Genomic DNA, 23,866 nt, shown 5'->3' on the forward strand with positions numbered 1-23,866 from the left:
TCGATCGTAAAGGTAATGCCGGTAGATCGCACATACCTTAACTGTGTATGCTGCTCCACGCCTCCACGAGCTTCGGGAAACAGAGCGCAAAATTGTCATTATGGTCTTGGATTAACTGTGAAACATGCTTTGCCTTTCTTCTCAAATGTGTTTTCATAAATCTTACGCTGTCCGCTGCAGCTCAGTCGTCTAACTTCTGAAATTTACCAGGATGCGCATTTTTTCCTTGATGCAGGAACTGATCCACGCTCATGAGAGAGAGAGAGAGAGAGAGAGAGAGAGAGAGAGAGAGAGAGAGAGAGAGAGAATTTAGAATTTTCAAAAAACCTTTATTACAAATTAAAACATTTTCATAACCTCAAATCAGAAAAAACAAAGGGGAAAAAAAAAAAATATATATATATAGTAACGGAAATAACAAAAAATAAGCCAACATAGGAGCAAAGACCAAATCATCTTCAATAACCAGACACAGAGCTCCTCCATAATACCAAATCAATTCAAAAGAAAGAAGATCATTCATTGCTTTTAAGTATCTAAAACCAATAAGGATTCTAGATTTAACTTATTTTAAAAACTGCTAATATATCATGGCTTCCAGGTCTGTCAACGTTGCTGTGGTTTTTCGACAGCTGTAATATGAAGGGTAGAGTGAAAAAAAAATGTTTAATTGTTTTGAACATCCCAATCTGTTCGTTTACTTAGTATTTTATTCATGTTTTCGAGTTAAAAAATAATTCTTAAATCAAGATACATTTACTTAATAAGCAAAGTGGCTTAGAATTTAAGTCTTGTTTACTGAAATAAATTCTAAAATGTAATAGGTTAAGGCTTAAAACAAGTAAAAATATCTGCCAGTGGGGTAAGAAAAATAAACCTAAATTGAGTTTATTATTGAATTAAGTTGAAACTAGAATTAAGTTTATTTTTCTTACCCCGCTGGCAGATATTTTTTACTTGTTTTAAATATAAACCTGTTGATTTTTATAATTTATTTCAATTATTACAAAGTATACGATCTGATTTTTTAATCGCGGTGTTTGTTTTATTCCTCGTTTCTTTTCCGTGCATTTGCTTTATTTATTTATTTTTGCTTGTTGCATTTAAATGCACGTTTGATTTGTTGCCACATTATTCTGTGTTAATGTATTTTTTAACATGTTTATAAACAAAAAGTGCGTTATTATAATTAATTATATGGCTGTGAATTCCCAGCAAACACAAAACGCTTTTATAACAATTTTCTATTACAATACATAATATCTTAAGCCACTTTGCTTACCAAGTAAATGTATCTCCATTTAAGAATTGTCAGATATTCACAAGAAAACAAGACAAAAACAGTAAGTAAGATATTCATTTACTTTTTTCTTTCAAACATGAATTTACAGACGGCTGGAAATTTTAAATAAAATAACTAGACATACCTATTCGGGTCTGCTCCCGTTTGCTGTGATGACGGGGACTTATTCCAAAGCACATTTTGAGGAATACTTACACATTTTACTTCTTATTTCTTTGGAATTAATTATTATTTATTTTCAATTACAAAGTATGCGATCTGATTTTTTTTAATCGCGGTGTTTGTTTTATTCCTCGTTTCTTTTCCATGCATTTGCTTTATTTATTTATTTTCTGCTTGTTGCATTTAAATGCACGTTTGATTTGTTGCCACATTATTCTGTGTTAATGTATTTTTTAACATGTTTATCAACAAAAAGTGCGTTATTATAATTAATTATATAGCTGTGAAATATATACAAGAATTCCCAGCAAAAACAAAACGTTTTTATAACAATTTTCTATTACAATACATAATATCTTAAGCCACTTTGCTTACCAAGTAAATGTATCTCCATTTAAGAATTGTCAGATATTCACTAGAAAACAAGACAAAAACAGTAAGTAAGATATTCATTTACTTTTTTCTTTCAAACATGAATTTACAGACGGCTGGGAATTTTTAATAAAATAACTAGACATACCTATTCGGGTCTGCTCCCGTTTGCTGTGATGACGGGGGGCTTAGTCCAAAGCACATTTTGAGGAATACTTACACATTTTACTTCTTATTTCTTTGAAATTAATTATTATTTATTTTCAATTACAAAGTATGCGATCTGATTTTTTTAATCGCGGTGTGTGTTTTATTCCTCGTTTCTTTAGCTCACACAACATTCTACCAAAAAACAGCAGATCATTTTCTACTAGATAACTCCATACACTATGGATTAAAAATGTCCCGACTGCGAACCTGATAAAACCCAGGTAAAAAGCAAATACAAATAAACCATTTTGATTTAGCAAAAGTTTACAAATAAATGCACTCCCTGCACACAACAAGCACGTCTAGTTACCATTCATTTTTTGCATGATTTAAGTTTCGTCGCATACATTTTGGAAGGCACACGATAAAAACAAAATAAGGCTTTTAATGTATGCAGACTTCATTCTCCGTTGAGGGCTTATCAATCATAATAAACGCTGTTAACTCTTCTCATTGAATGGTCTAAATCCAATGCTGGTAAAGAAATCAAATGTGCATTTCAACGCAACAAGCAAGCCGTAAAGCAATGGATGCAGGCAAACAAACGAGGAATAGCACATACACCACGATTAGATCATCGGGTCTCATACTTTGGAATTAATAAGAAATAATTATTCAGTCTAAAGAAATAAGAAGTAAAATGTCTAAGTATTTCTCCAAATGTGCAGACTCATTACAATAAACGGGAGCAGACACGAATAGTTATGTATGTCTCGTTATTTTATTTAAAATTGACAGCTGTCTAACATATGATATATTTTGATAAGACGAAATGCTAAAAAAATAATATAACACCAATCGACAATATATGTTATTGTTATTTTTACAAGTAAATTCATGTGTAGGAGAAAACAAAGCAGCTGTCAGTCCATACTATATTGAGTGGCCATCGTAGTGGTGCAACCTGAACGATGTTTTCCTTACTTCCGGTCAAAGGCGCCATTTTGTGAAATAGGCATATAGGTGACGCTGGAGCACGCGGCCATTGTCTCTGTTCAACAAAACAAGTGTATATATACACATACGCATATTTTTCCTCAATCAATCACCGAATACAAGGTGCAATTCGATGCCAACTGGCCCTTCTCTCTGGTTTCATGTTTGTAAGGAAAATTAAGGGGGAAATTACGATAGCATTTCAGCCAAACATTCATTCGTGCCACGCTGCTTTTCTTTGAACGAAAAAAAAAACCCTCTGCTCCCCCTACACAATTTCTTCTCCTGTTATTTTATGCTTAAAACAAGCAAATAAATCTGCCTACAGGGTAAGAAAAAATTCGTTAACTTTTCCCATAAACACTTAATTCAAGAAAAATTGTCCCACCCCACTGGCCATTTTTTATCCACAATACACATTCGATGTCTGCACGCACCATTGTCTTTGTTCAACGCAAACAATTCTGTTGCGTTTTTCTTTGAACGAAGTGCTCCGCCTAGATAATTTGACCCATATTCACATGGGTTTGTTTCTCGTTTTTTCTTTGAGAACAATCTATATAGCGCTTTCCACAATCGTTTTGGTGTTAGCTTTACGTAAAATAGAAACACAGAAAAGTACTGAGCGATGGAGAAACCACGAAGCGGAACATATTATGACCACGGATTGGCAAACAAACTGGCAACCACGCACAAAAGAAGCAAACTCTGGTTTTAAACTCACCTTATTTGTCCCCGGAAAGCGCCAGAGTCGATGCACGGAGTGGACGGAGCAAGCCTCGCTTCCATAGCCGAAGGTCAAAAATCCATTCAAACGTGTAGTCCCCGGTGTCCACTCGATTTTACCCAAAAAGCCGAGGAGCGATACCGCAATGGCATCCGGAGAAGGCGCTGGCTGTCGGGATGGAGGTTAGCGGGTCAGAGATCCGGCACTGAAGGTCTGCGTTCATTACTCACCGTGTGCATTTCACTCTATACTTGTAAAAAAACCATACAAATACATACAGAAACAGTTATCACTCATACAAAAAGAAACACGAAGGTAAAGCTTCAGTTAATTTGCTCGCTGAATGCTTTTTGCATGCACATACAAAACTGAACAAAACTGATATACTGAACAAAATAGGCCCCAAAATTGAGGAACACCAGTTGTTTAGTTAAACTGATTGAATAGCACTTTGCTTTCTATTTGTTAAATATGAAATGAGACAATAAATTACAAATTACATTTCAATGCCTGCAGCGTGTTCATGTCCACACCACAAATAAAACCGTGTGACCCTTTTTTTTGGTTTAAAGATTGAAAGTTTCGAACCTACGCAACACTCTAAAGACAAATGCTCCTAAATAGTACCAAATAAGGGTTCTTCAGCTTGTAACCATAGCAGAACCCGTTTTTTTGGTACTATATAGAACCTTTTTATACGGTTCTATAAAGAATCTTGCCTTGAAAAATGCTCACCTCAGTGGTGCTATAAAGAACGATTAATTTATCAGCTGTCAGGAGTGACATTTTTGTTATTTATCCACTTTCTAATGTATAGCACTTGATAAGGATTAACAGTTTAAAAACAGAAATGCAAGACATCAGAAAATACATTTATTTTTTACTTTCATAACATGAGAGGTGTCATACAATAACAAATATGTGCTTTAAAATCACATTCCTAAGTTAAAAATATACATAAAAATAGATATATGGATCATTACACAAATCACTACTCAAAGGAAATATGTTAAATAACTGCTTCAATATTAATTAACAATAACGTTTGGCCAAGGCAGTCCTTGTAAATAGACATATAAATAGACAAATAAAATCATGACATATATGCCATAGAGCCTGAGATAGAGAAAAATAATAAGGAATTCTGCTTTTACTACCATCTCAGAAATATTGCCAGAATTGGAGGTTTTGTCTCAAGACAGGACTTAGAGAAACTTGTTCATGCTTTCATCACCAGCAGGGCCGATTATTGCAATGGACAATGGATTAAAAAAGTACTGTTACTTGTTTAAAAACCACTTCATGGCTACAGGCCGAAATACATGACAGATATGCTAATCGAATATGAAACCGATTACTCGGAGCAATAGGATCAGGTCATTTAGAAAAAACAGGGGTTCACTCAAAACAAGGTGCATCAGCATTTAGTTATTATCAGCTTTCAGAAGAGATCAGATGTGCTTCAACAGTAGACACTTTTAAATCTAGATTAAAAACACATCAGTTTAACTTTGCATTTACTGAATGATTTAAAACAGTACGAATAAAACAGTACAAAAGAATAAAACAGTATGAACCTTACCTGTTATAAAGGGAATGAAGCTTACGGTATGGTGCTTACCTGCAGAAATAAATAAAGTACAATAAGAACACACAGAACTTCAATTTTCAAAATTATTTTAACAATAAATGATGATTATTTTACTGGTTTACCTGTTTGCGATTACCACAGAATCCCGTCACCTGGCTGCGGTCTTCATTTGGTGAACGGTTCTTCACTCATAATTGACCTATACAAGAAATAGAGAAGAATAATAAGCAATTCTGCTTTTACATGTAGATGTGTGCCCCAAGAACACAGACACACCGGCTCCAAAAAGTTTAAAAAGTACACATTTCTGTTATTTTAATGTGGCAAATGTGTCAGCTTTAAAAGAAGCATACATTACCTTTTAAAGAGGATGCGCACTGCGTGAAATACCTTTACTCCCAGCATAAGCAAGCAATTTTCAAAATGCTTTTAAAAGTAATGGTGATTATCTTACTTGTTTAACTGTTTGTGATTACCATGGAATCATGTCACCATCATTTTTAAGCTTGTAAAGCAAATAATGAAACATTGACTTAGTAGGAAAAAATATTTTGGAAGTATCGTGATAAATGATGAAGAAAATATTTTGCAAAGTGATGGTTAGCACACGGTTGATGGTACCTAATAAATTCCATCATATTTTTTTTATTCCTACTATGGAAGTCAATGGTGACTATCTGCTGTGGGTTTACCATCATTCCTCAAAATACCTTCTTTTGTGTTACTCAGAAAAAAACTAATCCTCGTGTTGTTGTAAGCCTGTATGCATGAGTAAATGATGACAGAATTATCATCATAAATTGAAATATCCCTTTAAACTGTATTTCCCCCCCTTAAACCTAAACTTATTTTCTTACGGCAAGTCATTTAGGTAATCAAGAAAATACTTTACCCGTTGTCTTTGTGAGTTAAACAAATACAGCTACGCTTCCAGGTCTGTCGACGTTGCTGTGGTTTTTCGACAGCTGTATTATGAAGGGTAGCGAATGAATGAATACATTGCAAAAAATCATTTCTTACTTGTTATTTCGAACTGTTTTCACTGTACAAATATCTAGAAAGTCTTAAAATAAGATGCATTTTTTGATGAGCAAAATGCCCTAAGAAAATAAGCCTAGCCTTTAGGGAGAAAAAAACTCAAAATTTAAGCGAATTTGGGCTTAAAACAAGCAAATAAATCTGCCAAAGGGGTAAGAAACAAATCTAGATATAAACACTTAATTCAAGAAAAATTGTCGTAGCCCATTGGCAGATTTGTTGGCTTGTTTAATGTACATGCATGTACAATATTTCAATTTGTCTTGTATTTATTAGCATTTTGTATTGCCCAACGCTGTCTATGTTGTTTAACTGTTGTCATTTTCTTATAAAAGCCTTTATAATTTATTAGTTTGGATGATTGCCATTCCCGAGAACCTCTTATATTGGAAATAAAAGAATCATCTAAGCATTATTTTGTTGACTGTCTCTTAGACATGTAGCCGTTTGATTGTGGTTCTATTTAATGGCTAGTCTATTCTTTTGGAATGGTCAAACGTCTATTAGATTTTCACTGACAGCCCAAATTAAGCCTTGTTTTAGCCTAGACACATATTCGCTGTCTATTAGAAATTATGTAGTCGTTGAATAGCCGCTTTTTTGATGACTAATGTATTCTTGGGCCGTGGTTAGACGTCTCTTGGATTTTACGTAAAACGACAAAAGAATCTATTTTTAACACATAGGTCAGGGGAGAGCGCGAACGCAGTCCCCCACTATCAGAAATTTTGCAGTCGAGATTCCCACATTTGGGGAATTCGCAAAGGGTCAGCACAACCGGAGTGCAATGGCTGAGCCTCGCCCTGGGTGAACCACCTTCATGATCATGGTGTCTCCCCTGCCAGGTAAGTATGAGCGACACCCTTTGAGGCCAGACGGCCGCATCTTCCTGTGACCGATCACATCAACGGCGCCCCCGAAGGCCGTCCGACTAACATTTCATTACTGTGTGTGACCAGGTGGAAAGCGCACGAAGCCACGTCTGAGACCAAACATTCTTCGAGATCTACCCTATTTTTATTCCGTTTCCAGCCCGGTTGAACCGTGTAGAGTGAAATATGTGAAACAATTTAAATCAAATGGATTTAAATTGCGCATTCAAATATATGGTTTCGTTATTACAAAGTAACTTTACGTGGAATAGAAACAAAGAAATGTACAGAGCAATCAAGAAACAACGAAAGCATAGCAATTTTAGAACGTGGATAAATAAAAACACAGGGCTCAATGACTTACCCGTTGTCGTTGTGAGTTAAACAAGTACAGCTATGCTTCCAGGTCTGTCGACGTTGCTGTGGATTTTCGACAGCTGTAGTTGCTGTGGATTTTCGACAGCTGTAGTATGAAGGGTAGTGAAAAAAGTTTTCAGGTGTTTTTAACATTCCAATCGGCCTCTTTCGCTTTTGTTGCACCTTCAGCTGTGTCGAGGATGTTTAATTCGTCCTCGGATCACCACCACAAACTTGTAAAGAAAATAATTAAATACATTACAAAAACATTTCTTTATCAGCGTGTTCATTTCCACGCAAGCTTTTCGTTAAACCAATAAAGCCAACGAAAACACAGCAATTTTAAAACACACGTATTAGAAAAAACACCGTCATTCACGCACAAAAGAAGCAAATTCTTTTTTTGTATTTGACTTATTTGTCCCCGAGAAGGGGAGCGCACCATTCATGGAAACACTGCAATACCATGTTGATGCATGGAGTGGAAGGAGCAAGCTCCGCTTCCATTTCCGAAGGTCAAAAATCCATTTAACATATAGTCTCCGGATAGGAGACGTATCAGACATTAAACTGATAAGAACAGATACTACACTTGATCTTAGCCAAAAGGCCGAGAAGCGATACCGGAATAGACGCAGCCAAAGGGGGAGCCGGCGAAGGCGCTGGCTTTTGGGGTGGAGGCTAGCGGGCATTTAACTCTATACGTTACAGAGGTAGAACGTTGAGCTAGCAGATCAGAAGTTCATGTTTTCTAAACCCATGCAGAAAACACACACAAACTGTTGGGAAAAAGCAGTCATCGCTTAACCAAACAGAAACATGAAGTAAAGCTTCAGTTAATTTGCTTGCAGCTTGCAGATCCAATACGTCGATCGTAAAGGTAATGCCGGTAGATCGCACATACCTTAACTGTGTATGCTGCTCCACGCCTCCACGAGCTTCGGGAAACAGAGCGCAAAATTGTCATTATAGTCTTGGATTAACTGTGAAACATGCTTTGCCTTTCTTCTCAAATGTGTTTTCATAAATCTTACGCTGTCCGCTGCAGCTCAGTCGTCTAACTTCTGAAATTTACCAGGATGCGCATTTTTTCCTTGATGCAGGTACTGATCCACGCTCATGAGAGAGAGAGAGAGAGAGAGAGAGAGAGAGAGAGAGAATTTAGAATTTTCAAAAAACCTTTATTACAAATTAAAACATTTTCATAACCTCAAATCAGAAAAAACAAAGGGGAAAAAAAAAAATATATATATATATAGTAACGGAAATAACAAAAAATAAGCCAACATAGGAGCAAAGACCAAATCATCTTCAATAACCAGACACAGAGCTCCTCCATAATACCAAATCAATTCAAAAGAAAGAAGATCATTCATTGCTTTTAAGTATCTAAAACCAATAAGGATTCTAGATTTAACTTATTTTAAAAACTGCTAATATATCATGGCTTCCAGGTCTGTCAACGTTGCTGTGGTTTTTCGACAGCTGTAATATGAAGGGTAGAGTGAAAAAAAAATGTTTAAGTGTTTTGAACATCCCAATCTGTTCGTTTACTTAGTATTTTATTCATGTTTTCGAGTTAAAAAATAATTCTTAAATCAAGATACATTTACTTAATAAGCAAAGTGGCTTAGAATTTAAGTCTTGTTTACTGAAATAAATTCTAAAATGTAATAGGTTAAGGCTTAAAACAAGTAAAAATATCTGCCAGTGGGGTAAGAAAAATAAACCTAAATTGAGTTTATTATTGAATTAAGTTGAAACTAGAATTAAGTTTATTTTTCTTACCCCGCTGGCAGATATTTTTTACTTGTTTTAAATATAAACCTGTTGATTTTTATAATTTATTTCAATTATTACAAAGTATACGATCTGATTTTTTAATCGCGGTGTTTGTTTTATTCCTCGTTTCTTTTCCGTGCATTTGCTTTATTTATTTATTTTTGCTTGTTGCATTTAAATGCACGTTTGATTTGTTGCCACATTATTCTGTGTTAATGTATTTTTTAACATGTTTATAAACAAAAAGTGCGTTATTATAATTAATTATATGGCTGTGAATTCCCAGCAAACACAAAACGCTTTTATAACAATTTTCTATTACAATACATAATATCTTAAGCCACTTTGCTTACCAAGTAAATGTATCTCCATTTAAGAATTGTCAGATATTCACAAGAAAACAAGACAAAAACAGTAAGTAAGATATTCATTTACTTTTTTCTTTCAAACATGAATTTACAGACGGCTGGAAATTTTAAATAAAATAACTAGACATACCTATTCGGGTCTGCTCCCGTTTGCTGTGATGACGGGGACTTAGTCCAAAGCACATTTTTAGGAATACTTACACATTTTACTTCTTATTTCTTTGGAATTAATTATTATTTATTTTCAATTACAAAGTATGCGATCTGATTTTTTTTAATCGCGGTGTTTGTTTTATTCCTCGTTTCTTTTCCATGCATTTGCTTTATTTATTTATTTTCTGCTTGTTGCATTTAAATGCACGTTTGATTTGTTGCCACATTATTCTGTGTTAATGTATTTTTTAACATGTTTATCAACAAAAAGTGCGTTATTATAATTAATTATATAGCTGTGAAATATATACAAGAATTCCCAGCAAAAACAAAACGTTTTTATAACAATTTTCTATTACAATACATAATATCTTAAGCCACTTTGCTTACCAAGTAAATGTATCTCCATTTAAGAATTGTCAGATATTCACTAGAAAACAAGACAAAAACAGTAAGTAAGATATTCATTTACTTTTTTCTTTCAAACATGAATTTACAGACGGCTGGGAATTTTTAATAAAATAACTAGACATACCTATTCGGGTCTGCTCCCGTTTGCTGTGATGACGGGGGGCTTAGTCCAAAGCACATTTTGAGGAATACTTACACATTTTACTTCTTATTTCTTTGAAATTAATTATTATTTATTTTCAATTACAAAGTATGCGATCTGATTTTTTTAATCGCGGTGTGTGTTTTATTCCTCGTTTCTTTAGCTCACACAACATTCTACCAAAAAACAGCAGATCATTTTCTACTAGATAACTCCATACACTATGGATTAAAAATGTCCCGACTGCGAACCTGATAAAACCCAGGTAAAAAGCAAATACAAATAAACCATTTTGATTTAGCAAAAGTTTACAAATAAATGCACTCCCTGCACACAACAAGCACGTCTAGTTACCATTCATTTTTTGCATGATTTAAGTTTCGTCGCATACATTTTGGAAGGCACACGATAAAAACAAAATAAGGCTTTTAATGTATGCAGACTTCATTCTCCGTTGAGGGCTTATCAATCATAATAAACGCTGTTAACTCTTCTCATTGAATGGTCTAAATCCAATGCTGGTAAAGAAATCAAATGTGCATTTCAACGCAACAAGCAAGCCGTAAAGCAATGGATGCAGGCAAACAAACGAGGAATAGCACATACACCACGATTAGATCATCGGGTCTCATACTTTGGAATTAATAAGAAATAATTATTCAGTCTAAAGAAATAAGAAGTAAAATGTCTAAGTATTTCTCCAAATGTGCAGACTCATTACAATAAACGGGAGCAGACACGAATAGTTATGTATGTCTCGTTATTTTATTTAAAATTGACAGCTGTCTAACATATGATATATTTTGATAAGACGAAATGCTAAAAAAATAATATAACACCAATCGACAATATATGTTATTGTTATTTTTACAAGTAAATTCATGTGTAGGAGAAAACAAAGCAGCTGTCAGTCCATACTATATTGAGTGGCCATCGTAGTGGTGCAACCTGAACGATGTTTTCCTTACTTCCGGTCAAAGGCGCCATTTTGTGAAATAGGCATATAGGTGACGCTGGAGCACGCGGCCATTGTCTCTGTTCAACAAAACAAGTGTATATATACACATACGCATATTTTTCCTCAATCAATCACCGAATACAAGGTGCAATTCGATGCCAACTGGCCCTTCTCTCTGGTTTCATGTTTGTAAGGAAAATTAAGGGGGAAATTACGATAGCATTTCAGCCAAACATTCATTCGTGCCACGCTGCTTTTCTTTGAACGAAAAAAAAAATCCTCTGCTTCCCCTACACAATTTCTTCTCCTGTTATTTTATGCTTAAAACAAGCAAATAAATCTGCCTACAGGGTAAGAAAAAATTCGTTAACTTTTCCCATAAACACTTAATTCAAGAAAAATTGTCCCACCCCACTGGCCATTTTTTATCCACAATACACATTCGATGTCTGCACGCACCATTGTCTTTGTTCAACGCAAACAATTCTGTTGCGTTTTTCTTTGAACGAAGTGCTCCGCCTAGATAATTTGACCCATATTCACATGGGTTTGTTTCTCGTTTTTTCTTTGAGAACAATCTATATAGCGCTTTCCACAATCGTTTTGGTGTTAGCTTTACGTAAAATAGAAACACAGAAAAGTACTGAGCGATGGAGAAACCACGAAGCGGAACATATTATGACCACGGATTGGCAAACAAACTGGCAACCACGCACAAAAGAAGCAAACTCTGGTTTTAAACTCACCTTATTTGTCCCCGGAAAGCGCCAGAGTCGATGCACGGAGTGGACGGAGCAAGCCTCGCTTCCATAGCCGAAGGTCAAAAATCCATTCAAACGTGTAGTCCCCGGTGTCCACTCGATTTTACCCAAAAAGCCGAGGAGCGATACCGCAATGGCATCCGGAGAAGGCGCTGGCTGTCGGGATGGAGGTTAGCGGGTCAGAGATCCGGCACTGAAGGTCTGCGTTCATTACTCACCGTGTGCATTTCACTCTATACTTGTAAAAAAACCATACAAATACATACAGAAACAGTTATCACTCATACAAAAAGAAACACGAAGGTAAAGCTTCAGTTAATTTGCTCGCTGAATGCTTTTTGCATGCACATACAAAACTGAACAAAACTGATATACTGAACAAAATAGGCCCCAAAATTGAGGAACACCAGTTGTTTAGTTAAACTGATTGAATAGCACTTTGCTTTCTATTTGTTAAATATGAAATGAGACAATAAATTACAAATTACATTTCAATGCCTGCAGCGTGTTCATGTCCACACCACAAATAAAACCGTGTGACCCTTTTTTTTGGTTTAAAGATTGAAAGTTTCGAACCTACGCAACACTCTAAAGACAAATGCTCCTAAATAGTACCAAATAAGGGTTCTTCAGCTTGTAACCATAGCAGAACCCGTTTTTTTGGTACTATATAGAACCTTTTTATACGGTTCTATAAAGAATCTTGCCTTGAAAAATGCTCACCTCAGTGGTGCTATAAAGAACGATTAATTTATCAGCTGTCAGGAGTGACATTTTTGTTATTTATCCACTTTCTAATGTATAGCACTTGATAAGGATTAACAGTTTAAAAACAGAAATGCAAGACATCAGAAAATACATTTATTTTTTACTTTCATAACATGAGAGGTGTCATACAATAACAAATATGTGCTTTAAAATCACATTCCTAAGTTAAAAATATACATAAAAATAGATATATGGATCATTACACAAATCACTACTCAAAGGAAATATGTTAAATAACTGCTTCAATATTAATTAACAATAACGTTTGGCCAAGGCAGTCCTTGTAAATAGACATATAAATAGACAAATAAAATCATGACATATATGCCATAGAGCCTGAGATAGAGAAAAATAATAAGGAATTCTGCTTTTACTACCATCTCAGAAATATTGCCAGAATTGGAGGTTTTGTCTCAAGACAGGACTTAGAGAAACTTGTTCATGCTTTCATCACCAGCAGGGCCGATTATTGCAATGGACAATGGATTAAAAAAGTACTGTTACTTGTTTAAAAACCACTTCATGGCTACAGGCCGAAATACATGACAGATATGCTAATCGAATATGAAACCGATTACTCGGAGCAATAGGATCAGGTCATTTAGAAAAAACAGGGGTTCACTCAAAACAAGGTGCATCAGCATTTAGTTATTATCAGCTTTCAGAAGAGATCAGATGTGCTTCAACAGTAGACACTTTTAAATCTAGATTAAAAACACATCAGTTTAACTTTGCATTTACTGAATGATTTAAAACAGTACGAATAAAACAGTACAAAAGAATAAAACAGTATGAACCTTACCTGTTATAAAGGGAATGAAGCTTACGGTATGGTGCTTACCTGCAGAAATAAATAAAGTACAATAAGAACACACAGAACTTCAATTTTCAAAATTATTTTAACAATAAATGATGATTATTTTACTGGTTTACCTGTTTGCGATTACCACAGAATCCCGTCACCTGGCTGCGGTCTTCATTTGGTGAACGGTTCTTCACTCATAATTGACCTATACAAGAAATAGAGAAGAATAATAAGCAATTCTGCTTTTACATGTAGATGTGTGCCCCAAGAACACAGACACACCGGCTCCAAAAAGTTTAAAAAGTACACATTTCTGTTATTTTAATGTGGCAAATGTGTCAGCTTTAAAAGAAGCATACATTACCTTTTAAAGAGGATGCGCACTGCGTGAAATACCTTTACTCCCAGCATAAGCAAGCAATTTTCAAAATGCTTTTAAAAGTAATGGTGATTATCTTACTTGTTTAACTGTTTGTGATTACCATGGAATCATGTCACCATCATTTTTAAGCTTGTAAAGCAAATAATGAAACATTGACTTAGTAGGAAAAAATATTTTGGAAGTATCGTGATAAATGATGAAGAAAATATTTTGCAAAGTGATGGTTAGCACACGGTTGATGGTACCTAATAAATTCCATCATATTTTTTTTATTCCTACTATGGAAGTCAATGGTGACTATCTGCTGTGGGTTTACCATCATTCCTCAAAATACCTTCTTTTGTGTTACTCAGAAAAAAACTAATCCTCGTGTTGTTGTAAGCCTGTATGCATGAGTAAATGATGACAGAATTATCATCATGAATTGAAATATCCCTTTAAACTGTATTTCCCCCCCTTAAACCTAAACTTATTTTCTTACGGCAAGTCATTTAGGTAATCAAGAAAATACTTTACCCGTTGTCTTTGTGAGTTAAACAAATACAGCTACGCTTCCAGGTCTGTCGACGTTGCTGTGGTTTTTCGACAGCTGTATTATGAAGGGTAGCGAATGAATGAATACATTGCAAAAAATCATTTCTTACTTGTTATTTCGAACTGTTTTCACTGTACAAATATCTAGAAAGTCTTAAAATAAGATGCATTTTTTGATGAGCAAAATGCCCTAAGAAAATAAGCCTAGCCTTTAGGGAGAAAAAAACTCAAAATTTAAGCGAATTTGGGCTTAAAACAAGCAAATAAATCTGCCAAAGGGGTAAGAAACAAATCTAGATATAAACACTTAATTCAAGAAAAATTGTCGTAGCCCATTGGCAGATTTGTTGGCTTGTTTAATGTACATGCATGTACAATATTTCAATTTGTCTTGTATTTATTAGCATTTTGTATTGCCCAACGCTGTCTATGTTGTTTAACTGTTGTCATTTTCTTATAAAAGCCTTTATAATTTATTAGTTTGGATGATTGCCATTCCCGAGAACCTCTTATATTGGAAATAAAAGAATCATCTAAGCATTATTTTGTTGACTGTCTCTTAGACATGTAGCCGTTTGATTGTGGTTCTATTTAATGGCTAGTCTATTCTTTTGGAATGGTCAAACGTCTATTAGATTTTCACTGACAGCCCAAATTAAGCCTTGTTTTAGCCTAGACACATATTCGCTGTCTATTAGAAATTATGTAGTCGTTGAATAGCCGCTTTTTTGATGACTAATGTATTCTTGGGCCGTGGTTAGACGTCTCTTGGATTTTACGTAAAACGACAAAAGAATCTATTTTTAACACATAGGTCAGGGGAGAGCGCGAACGCAGTCCCCCACTATCAGAAATTTTGCAGTCGAGATTCCCACATTTGGGGAATTCGCAAAGGGTCAGCACAACCGGAGTGCAATGGCTGAGCCTCGCCCTGGGTGAACCACCTTCATGATCATGGTGTCTCCCCTGCCAGGTAAGTATGAGCGACACCCTTTGAGGCCAGACGGCCGCATCTTCCTGTGACCGATCACATCAACGGCGCCCCCGAAGGCCGTCCGACTAACATTTCATTACTGTGTGTGACCAGGTGGAAAGCGCACGAAGCCACGTCTGAGACCAAACATTCTTCGAGATCTACCCTATTTTTATTCCGTTTCCAGCCCGGTTGAACCGTGTAGAGTGAAATATGTGAAACAATTTAAATCAAATGGATTTAAATTGCGCATTCAAATATATGGTTTCGTTATTACAAAGTAACTTTACGTGGAATAGAAACAAAGAAATGTACAGAGCAATCAAGAAACAACGAAAGCATAGCAATTTTAGAACGTGGATAAATAAAAACACAGGGCTCAATGACTTACCCGTTGTCGTTGTGAGTTAAACAAGTACAGCTATGCTTCCAGGTCTGTCGACGTTGCTGTGGATTTTCGACAGCTGTAGTTGCTGTGGATTTTCGACAGCTGTAGTATGAAGGGTAGTGAAAAAAGTTTTCAGGTGTTTTTAACATTCCAATCGGCCTCTTTCGCTTTTGTTGCACCTTCAGCTGTGTCGAGGATGTTTAATTCGTCCTCGGATCACCACCACAAACTTGTAAAGAAAATAATTAAATACATTACAAAAACATTTCTTTATCAGCGTGTTCATTTCCACGCAAGCTTTTCGTTAAACCAATAAAGCCAACGAAAACACAGCAATTTTAAAACACACGTATTAGAAAAAACACTGTCATTCACGCACAAAAGAAGCAAATTCTTTTTTTGTATTTGACTTATTTGTCCCCGAGAAGGGGAGCGCACCATTCTTGGAAACACTGCAATACCATGTTGATGCATGGAGTGGAAGGAGCAAGCTCCGCTTCCATTTCCGAAGGTCAAAAATCCAATTAACATATAGTCTCCGGATAGGAGACGTATCAGACATTAAACTGATAAGAACAGATACTACACTTGATCTTAGCCAAAAGGCCGAGAAGCGATACCGGAATAGACGCAGCCAAAGGGGGAGCCGGCGAAGGCGCTGGCTTTTGGGGTGGAGGCTAGCGGGCATTTAACTCTATACGTTACAGAGGTAGAACGTTGAGCTAGCAGATCAGAAGTTCATGTTTTCTAAACCCATGCAGAAAACACACACAAACTGTTGGGAAAAAGCAGTCATCGCTTAACCAAACAGAAACATGAAGTAAAGCTTCAGTTAATTTGCTTGCAGCTTGCAGATCCAATACGTCGATCGTAAAGGTAATGCCGGTAGATCGCACATACCTTAACTGTGTATGCTGCTCCACGCCTCCACGAGCTTCGGGAAACAGAGCGCAAAATTGTCATTATGGTCTTGGATTAACTGTGAAACATGCTTTGCCTTTCTTCTCAAATGTGTTTTCATAAATCTTACGCTGTCCGCTGCAGCTCAGTCGTCTAACTTCTGAAATTTACCAGGATGCGCATTTTTTCCTTGATGCAGGAACTGATCCACGCTCATGAGAGAGAGAGAGAGAGAGAGAGAGAGAGAGAGAATTTAGAATTTTCAAAAAACCTTTATTACAAATTAAAACATTTTCATAACCTCAAATCAGAAAAAACAAAGGGGAAAAAAAAATATATATATATATATAGTAACGGAAATAACAAAAAATAAGCCAACATAGGAGCAAAGACCAAATCATCTTCAATAACCAGACACAGAGCTCCTCCATAATACCAAATCAATTCAAAAGAAAGAAGATCATTCATTGCTTTTAAGTATCTAAAACCAATAAGGATTCTAGATTTAACTTATTTTAAAAACTGCTAATATATCATGGCTTCCAGGTCTGTCAACGTTGCTGTGGTTTTTCGACAGCTGTAATATGAAGGGTAGAGTGAAAAAAAAATGTTTAAGTGTTTTGAACATCCCAATCTGTTCGTTTACTTAGTATTTTATTCATGTTTTCGAGTTAAAAAATAATTCTTAAATCAAGATACATTTACTTAATAAGCAAAGTGGCTTAGAATTTAAGTCTTGTTTACTGAAATAAATTCTAAAATGTAATAGGTTAAGGCTTAAAACAAGTAAAAATATCTGCCAGTGGGGTAAGAAAAATAAACCTAAATTGAGTTTATTATTGAATTAAGTTGAAACTAGAATTAAGTTTATTTTTCTTACCCCGCTGGCAGATATTTTTTACTTGTTTTAAATATAAACCTGTTGATTTTTATAATTTATTTCAATTATTACAAAGTATACGATCTGATTTTTTAATCGCGGTGTTTGTTTTATTCCTCGTTTCTTTTCCGTGCATTTGCTTTATTTATTTATTTTTGCTTGTTGCATTTAAATGCACGTTTGATTTGTTGCCACATTATTCTGTGTTAATGTATTTTTTAACATGTTTATAAACAAAAAGTGCGTTATTATAATTAATTATATGGCTGTGAATTCCCAGCAAACACAAAACGCTTTTATAACAATTTTCTATTACAATACATAATATCTTAAGCCACTTTGCTTACCAAGTAAATGTATCTCCATTTAAGAATTGTCAGATATTCACAAGAAAACAAGACAAAAACAGTAAGTAAGATATTCATTTACTTTTTTCTTTCAAACATGAATTTACAGACGGCTGGAAATTTTAAATAAAATAACTAGACATACCTATTCGGGTCTGCTCCGGTTTGCTGTGATGACGGGGACTTAGTCCAAAGCACATTTTGAGGAATACTTACACATTTTACTTCTTATTTCTTTGGAATTAATTATTATTTATTTTCAATTACAAAGTATGCGATCTGATTTTTTTTAATCGCGGTGTTTGTTTTATTCCTCGTTTCTTTTCCATGCATTTGCTTTATTTATTTATTTTCTGCTTGTTGCATTTAAATGCACGTTTGATTTGTTGCCACATTATTCTGTGTTAATGTATTTTTTAACATGTTTATCAACAAAAAGTGCGTTATTATAATTAATTATATAGCTGTGAAATATATACAAGAATTCCCAGCAAAAACAAAACGTTTTTATAACAATTTTCTATTACAATACATAATATCTTAAGCCACTTTGCTTACCAAGTAAATGTATCTCCATTTAAGAATTGTCAGATATTCACTAGAAAACAAGACAAAAACAGTAAGTAAGATATTCATTTACTTTTTTCTTTCAAACATGAATTTACAGACGGCTGGGAATTTTTAATAAAATAACTAGACATACCTATTCGGGTCTGCTCCCGTTTGCTGTGATGACGGGGGACTTAGTCCAAAGCACATTTTGAGGAATACTTACACATTTTACTTCTTATTTCTTTGAAATTAATTATTATTTATTTTCAATTACAAAGTATGCGATCTGATTTTTTTAATCGCGGTGTGTGTTTTATTCCTCGTTTCTTTAGCTCACACAACATTCTACCAAAAAACAGCAGATCATTTTCTACTAGATAACTCCATACACTATGGATTAAAAATGTCCCGACTGCGAACCTGATAAAACCCAGGTAAAAAGCAAATACAAATAAACCATTTTGATTTAGCAAAAGTTTACAAATAAATGCACTCCCTGCACACAACAAGCACGTCTAGTTACCATTCATTTTTTGCGTGATTTAAGTTTCGTCGCATACATTTTGGAAGGCACACGATAAAAACAAAATAAGGCTTTTAATGTATGCAGACTTCATTCTCCGTTGAGGGCTTATCAATCTTAATAAACGCTGTTAACTCTTCTCATTGAATGGTCTAAATCCAATGCTGGTAAAGAAATCAAATGTGCATTTCAACGCAACAAGCAAGCCGTAAAGCAATGGATGCAGGCAAACAAACGAGGAATAGCACATACACCACGATTAGATCATCGGGTCTCATAATTTGGAATTAATAAGAAATAATTATTCAGTCTAAAGAAATAAGAAGTAAAATGTCTAAGTATTTCTCCAAATGTGCAGACTCATTACAATAAACGGGAGCAGACACGAATAGTTATGTATGTCTCGTTATTTTATTTAAAATTGACAGCTGTCTAACATATGATATATTTTGATAAGACGAAATGCTAAAAAAATAATATAACACCAATCGACAATATATGTTATTGTTATTTTTACAAGTAAATTCATGTGTAGGAGAAAACAAAGCAGCTGTCAGTCCATACTATATTGAGTGGCCATCGTAGTGGTGCAACCTGAACGATGTTTTCCTTACTTCCGGTCAAAGGCGCCATTTTGTGAAATAGGCATATAGGTGACGCTGGAGCACGCGACCATTGTCTCTGTTCAACAAAACAAGTGTATATATACACATACGCATATTTTTCCTCAATCAATCACCGAATACAAGGTGCAATTCGATGCCAACTGGCCCTTCTCTCTGGTTTCATGTTTGTAAGGAAAATTAAGGGGGAAATTACGATAGCATTTCAGCCAAACATTCATTCGTGCCACGCTGCTTTTCTTTGAACGAAAAAAAAAAACCCTCTGCTCCCCCTACACAATTTCTTCTCCTGTTATTTTATGCTTAAAACAAGCAAATAAATCTGCCTACAGGGTAAGAAAAAATTCGTTAACTTTTCCCATAAACACTTAATTCAAGAAAAATTGTCCCACCCCACTGGCCATTTTTTATCCACAATACACATTCGATGTCTGCACGCACCATTGTCTTTGTTCAACGCAAACAATTCTGTTGCGTTTTTCTTTGAACGAAGTGCTCCGCCTAGATAATTTGACCCATATTCACATGGGTTTGTTTCTCGTTTTTTCTTTGAGAACAATCTATATAGCGCTTTCCACAATCGTTTTGGTGTTAGCTTTACGTAAAATAGAAACACAGAAAAGTACTGAGCGATGGAGAAACCACGAAGCGGAACATATTATGACCACGGATTGGCAAACAAACTGGCAACCACGCACAAAAGAAGCAAACTCTGGTTTTAAACTCACCTTATTTGTCCCCGGAAAGCGCCAGAGTCGATGCACGGAGTGGACGGAGCAAGCCTCGCTTCCATAGCCGAAGGTCAAAAATCCATTCAAACGTGTAGTCCCCGGTGTCCACTCGATTTTACCCAAAAAGCCGAGGAGCGATACCGCAATGGCATCCGGAGAAGGCGCTGGCTGTCGGGATGGAGGTTAGCGGGTCAGAGATCCGGCACTGAAGGTCTGCGTTCATTACTCACCGTGTGCATTTCACTCTATACTTGTAAAAAAACCATACAAATACATACAGAAACAGTTATCACTCATACAAAAAGAAACACGAAGGTAAAGCTTCAGTTAATTTGCTCGCTGAATGCTTTTTGCATGCACATACAAAACTGAACAAAACTGATATACTGAACAAAATAGGCCCCAAAATTGAGGAACACCAGTTGTTTAGTTAAACTGATTGAATAGCACTTTGCTTTCTATTTGTTAAATATGAAATGAGACAATAAATTACAAATTACATTTCAATGCCTGCAGCGTGTTCATGTCCACACCACAAATAAAACCGTGTGACCCTTTTTTTTGGTTTAAAGATTGAAAGTTTCGAACCTACGCAACACTCTAAAGACAAATGCTCCTAAATAGTACCAAATAAGGGTTCTTCAGCTTGTAACCATAGCAGAACCCGTTTTTTTGGTACTATATAGAACCTTTTTATACGGTTCTATAAAGAATCTTGCCTTGAAAAATGCTCACCTCAGTGGTGCTATAAAGAACGATTAATTTATCAGCTGTCAGGAGTGACATTTTTGTTATTTATCCACTTTCTAATGTATAGCACTTGATAAGGATTAACAGTTTAAAAACAGAAATGCAAGACATCAGAAAATACATTTATTTTTTACTTTCATAACATGAGAGGTGTCATACAATAACAAATATGTGCTTTAAAATCACATTCCTAAGTTAAAAATATACATAAAAATAGATATATGGATCATTACACAAATCACTACTCAAAGGAAATATGTTAAATAACTGCTTCAATATTAATTAACAATAACGTTTGGCCAAGGCAGTCCTTGTAAATAGACATATAAATAGACAAATAAAATCATGACATATATGCCATAGAGCCTGAGATAGAGAAAAATAATAAGGAATTCTGCTTTTACTACCATCTCAGAAATATTGCCAGAATTGGAGGTTTTGTCTCAAGACAGGACTTAGAGAAACTTGTTCATGCTTTCATCACCAGCAGGGCCGATTATTGCAATGGACAATGGATTAAAAAAGTACTGTTACTTGTTTAAAAACCACTTCATGGCTACAGGCCGAAATACATGACAGATATGCTAATCGAATATGAAACCGATTACTCGGAGCAATAGGATCAGGTCATTTAGAAAAAACAGGGGTTCACTCAAAACAAGGTGCATCAGCATTTAGTTATTATCAGCTTTCAGAAGAGATCAGATGTGCTTCAACAGTAGACACTTTTAAATCTAGATTAAAAACACATCAGTTTAACTTTGCATTTACTGAATGATTTAAAACAGTACGAATAAAACAGTACAAAAGAATAAAACAGTATGAACCTTACCTGTTATAAAGGGAATGAAGCTTACGGTATGGTGCTTACCTGCAGAAATAAATAAAGTACAATAAGAACACACAGAACTTCAATTTTCAAAATTATTTTAACAATAAATGATGATTATTTTACTGGTTTACCTGTTTGCGATTACCACAGAATCCCGTCACCTGGCTGCGGTCTTCATTTGGTGAACGGTTCTTCACTCATAATTGACCTATACAAGAAATAGAGAAGAATAATAAGCAATTCTGCTTTTACATGTAGATGTGTGCCCCAAGAACACAGACACACCGGCTCCAAAAAGTTTAAAAAGTACACATTTCTGTTATTTTAATGTGGCAAATGTGTCAGCTTTAAAAGAAGCATACATTACCTTTTAAAGAGGATGCGCACTGCGTGAAATACCTTTACTCCCAGCATAAGCAAGCAATTTTCAAAACGCTTTTAAAAGTAATGGTGATTATCTTACTTGTTTAACTGTTTGTGATTACCATGGAATCATGTCACCATCATTTTTAAGCTTGTAAAGCAAATAATGAAACATTGACTTAGTAGGAAAAAATATTTTGGAAGTATCGTGATAAATGATGAAGAAAATATTTTGCAAAGTGATGGTTAGCACACGGTTGATGGTACCTAATAAATTCCATCATATTTTTTTTATTCCTACTATGGAAGTCAATGGTGACTATCTGCTGTGGGTTTACCATCATTCCTCAAAATACCTTCTTTTGTGTTACTCAGAAAAAAACTAATCCTCGTGTTGTTGTAAGCCTGTATGCATGAGTAAATGATGACAGAATTATCATCATGAATTGAAATATCCCTTTAAACTGTATTTCCCCCCCTTAAACCTAAACTTATTTTCTTACGGCAAGTCATTTAGGTAATCAAGAAAATACTTTACCCGTTGTCTTTGTGAGTTAAACAAATACAGCTACGCTTCCAGGTCTGTCGACGTTGCTGTGGTTTTTCGACAGCTGTATTATGAAGGGTAGCGAATGAATGAATACATTGCAAAAAATCATTTCTTACTTGTTATTTCGAACTGTTTTCACTGTACAAATATCTAGAAAGTCTTAAAATAAGATGCATTTTTTGATGAGCAAAATGCCCTAAGAAAATAAGCCTAGCCTTTAGGGAGAAAAAAACTCAAAATTTAAGCGAATTTGGGCTTAAAACAAGCAAATAAATCTGCCAAAGGGGTAAGAAACAAATCTAGATATAAACACTTAATTCAAGAAAAATTGTCGTAGCCCATTGGCAGATTTGTTGGCTTGTTTAATGTACATGCATGTACAATATTTCAATTTGTCTTGTATTTATTAGCATTTTGTATTGCCCAACGCTGTCTATGTTGTTTAACTGTTGTCATTTTCTTATAAAAGCCTTTATAATTTATTAGTTTGGATGATTGCCATTCCCGAGAACCTCTTATATTGGAAATAAAAGAATCATCTAAGCATTATTTTGTTGACTGTCTCTTAGACATGTAGCCGTTTGATTGTGGTTCTATTTAATGGCTAGTCTATTCTTTTGGAATGGTCAAACGTCTATTAGATTTTCACTGACAGCCCAAATTAAGCCTTGTTTTAGCCTAGACACATATTCGCTGTCTATTAGAAATTATGTAGTCGTTGAATAGCCGCTTTTTTGATGACTAATGTATTCTTGGGCCGTGGTTAGACGTCTCTTGGATTTTACGTAAAACGACAAAAGAATCTATTTTTAACACATAGGT

General features: G+C 35.0%; 4 non-coding genes across 4 annotated transcripts; all 4 read right to left on the minus strand.

The window, feature by feature from the left end:
• Positions 1–7,027: 7,027 nt before the first annotated feature.
• On the minus strand, positions 7,028–7,192 carry LOC135726960 (U1 spliceosomal RNA). The gene has a single exon (XR_010525049.1). It is a non-coding gene; the product is annotated as a U1 spliceosomal RNA (small nuclear RNA).
• Positions 7,193–7,999: 807 nt separating this feature from the next.
• Positions 8,000–8,190, minus strand: LOC135727003 (U2 spliceosomal RNA). Its single transcript, XR_010525087.1, has one exon. It is a non-coding gene; the product is annotated as a U2 spliceosomal RNA (small nuclear RNA).
• Positions 8,191–15,448: 7,258 nt separating this feature from the next.
• Positions 15,449–15,613, minus strand: LOC135726961 (U1 spliceosomal RNA). Its single transcript, XR_010525050.1, has one exon. It is a non-coding gene; the product is annotated as a U1 spliceosomal RNA (small nuclear RNA).
• An 807-nt stretch (positions 15,614–16,420) lies between these two features.
• Positions 16,421–16,611, minus strand: LOC135727031 (U2 spliceosomal RNA). Its single transcript, XR_010525114.1, has one exon. It is a non-coding gene; the product is annotated as a U2 spliceosomal RNA (small nuclear RNA).
• Between the last annotated feature and the right edge of the window lie 7,255 nt (positions 16,612–23,866).

The sequence above is a fragment of the Paramisgurnus dabryanus genome, chromosome 9 (genome assembly GCF_030506205.2).
Source record: "Paramisgurnus dabryanus chromosome 9, PD_genome_1.1, whole genome shotgun sequence".
NCBI classification, from domain to species: domain Eukaryota; kingdom Metazoa; phylum Chordata; class Actinopteri; order Cypriniformes; family Cobitidae; genus Paramisgurnus; species Paramisgurnus dabryanus.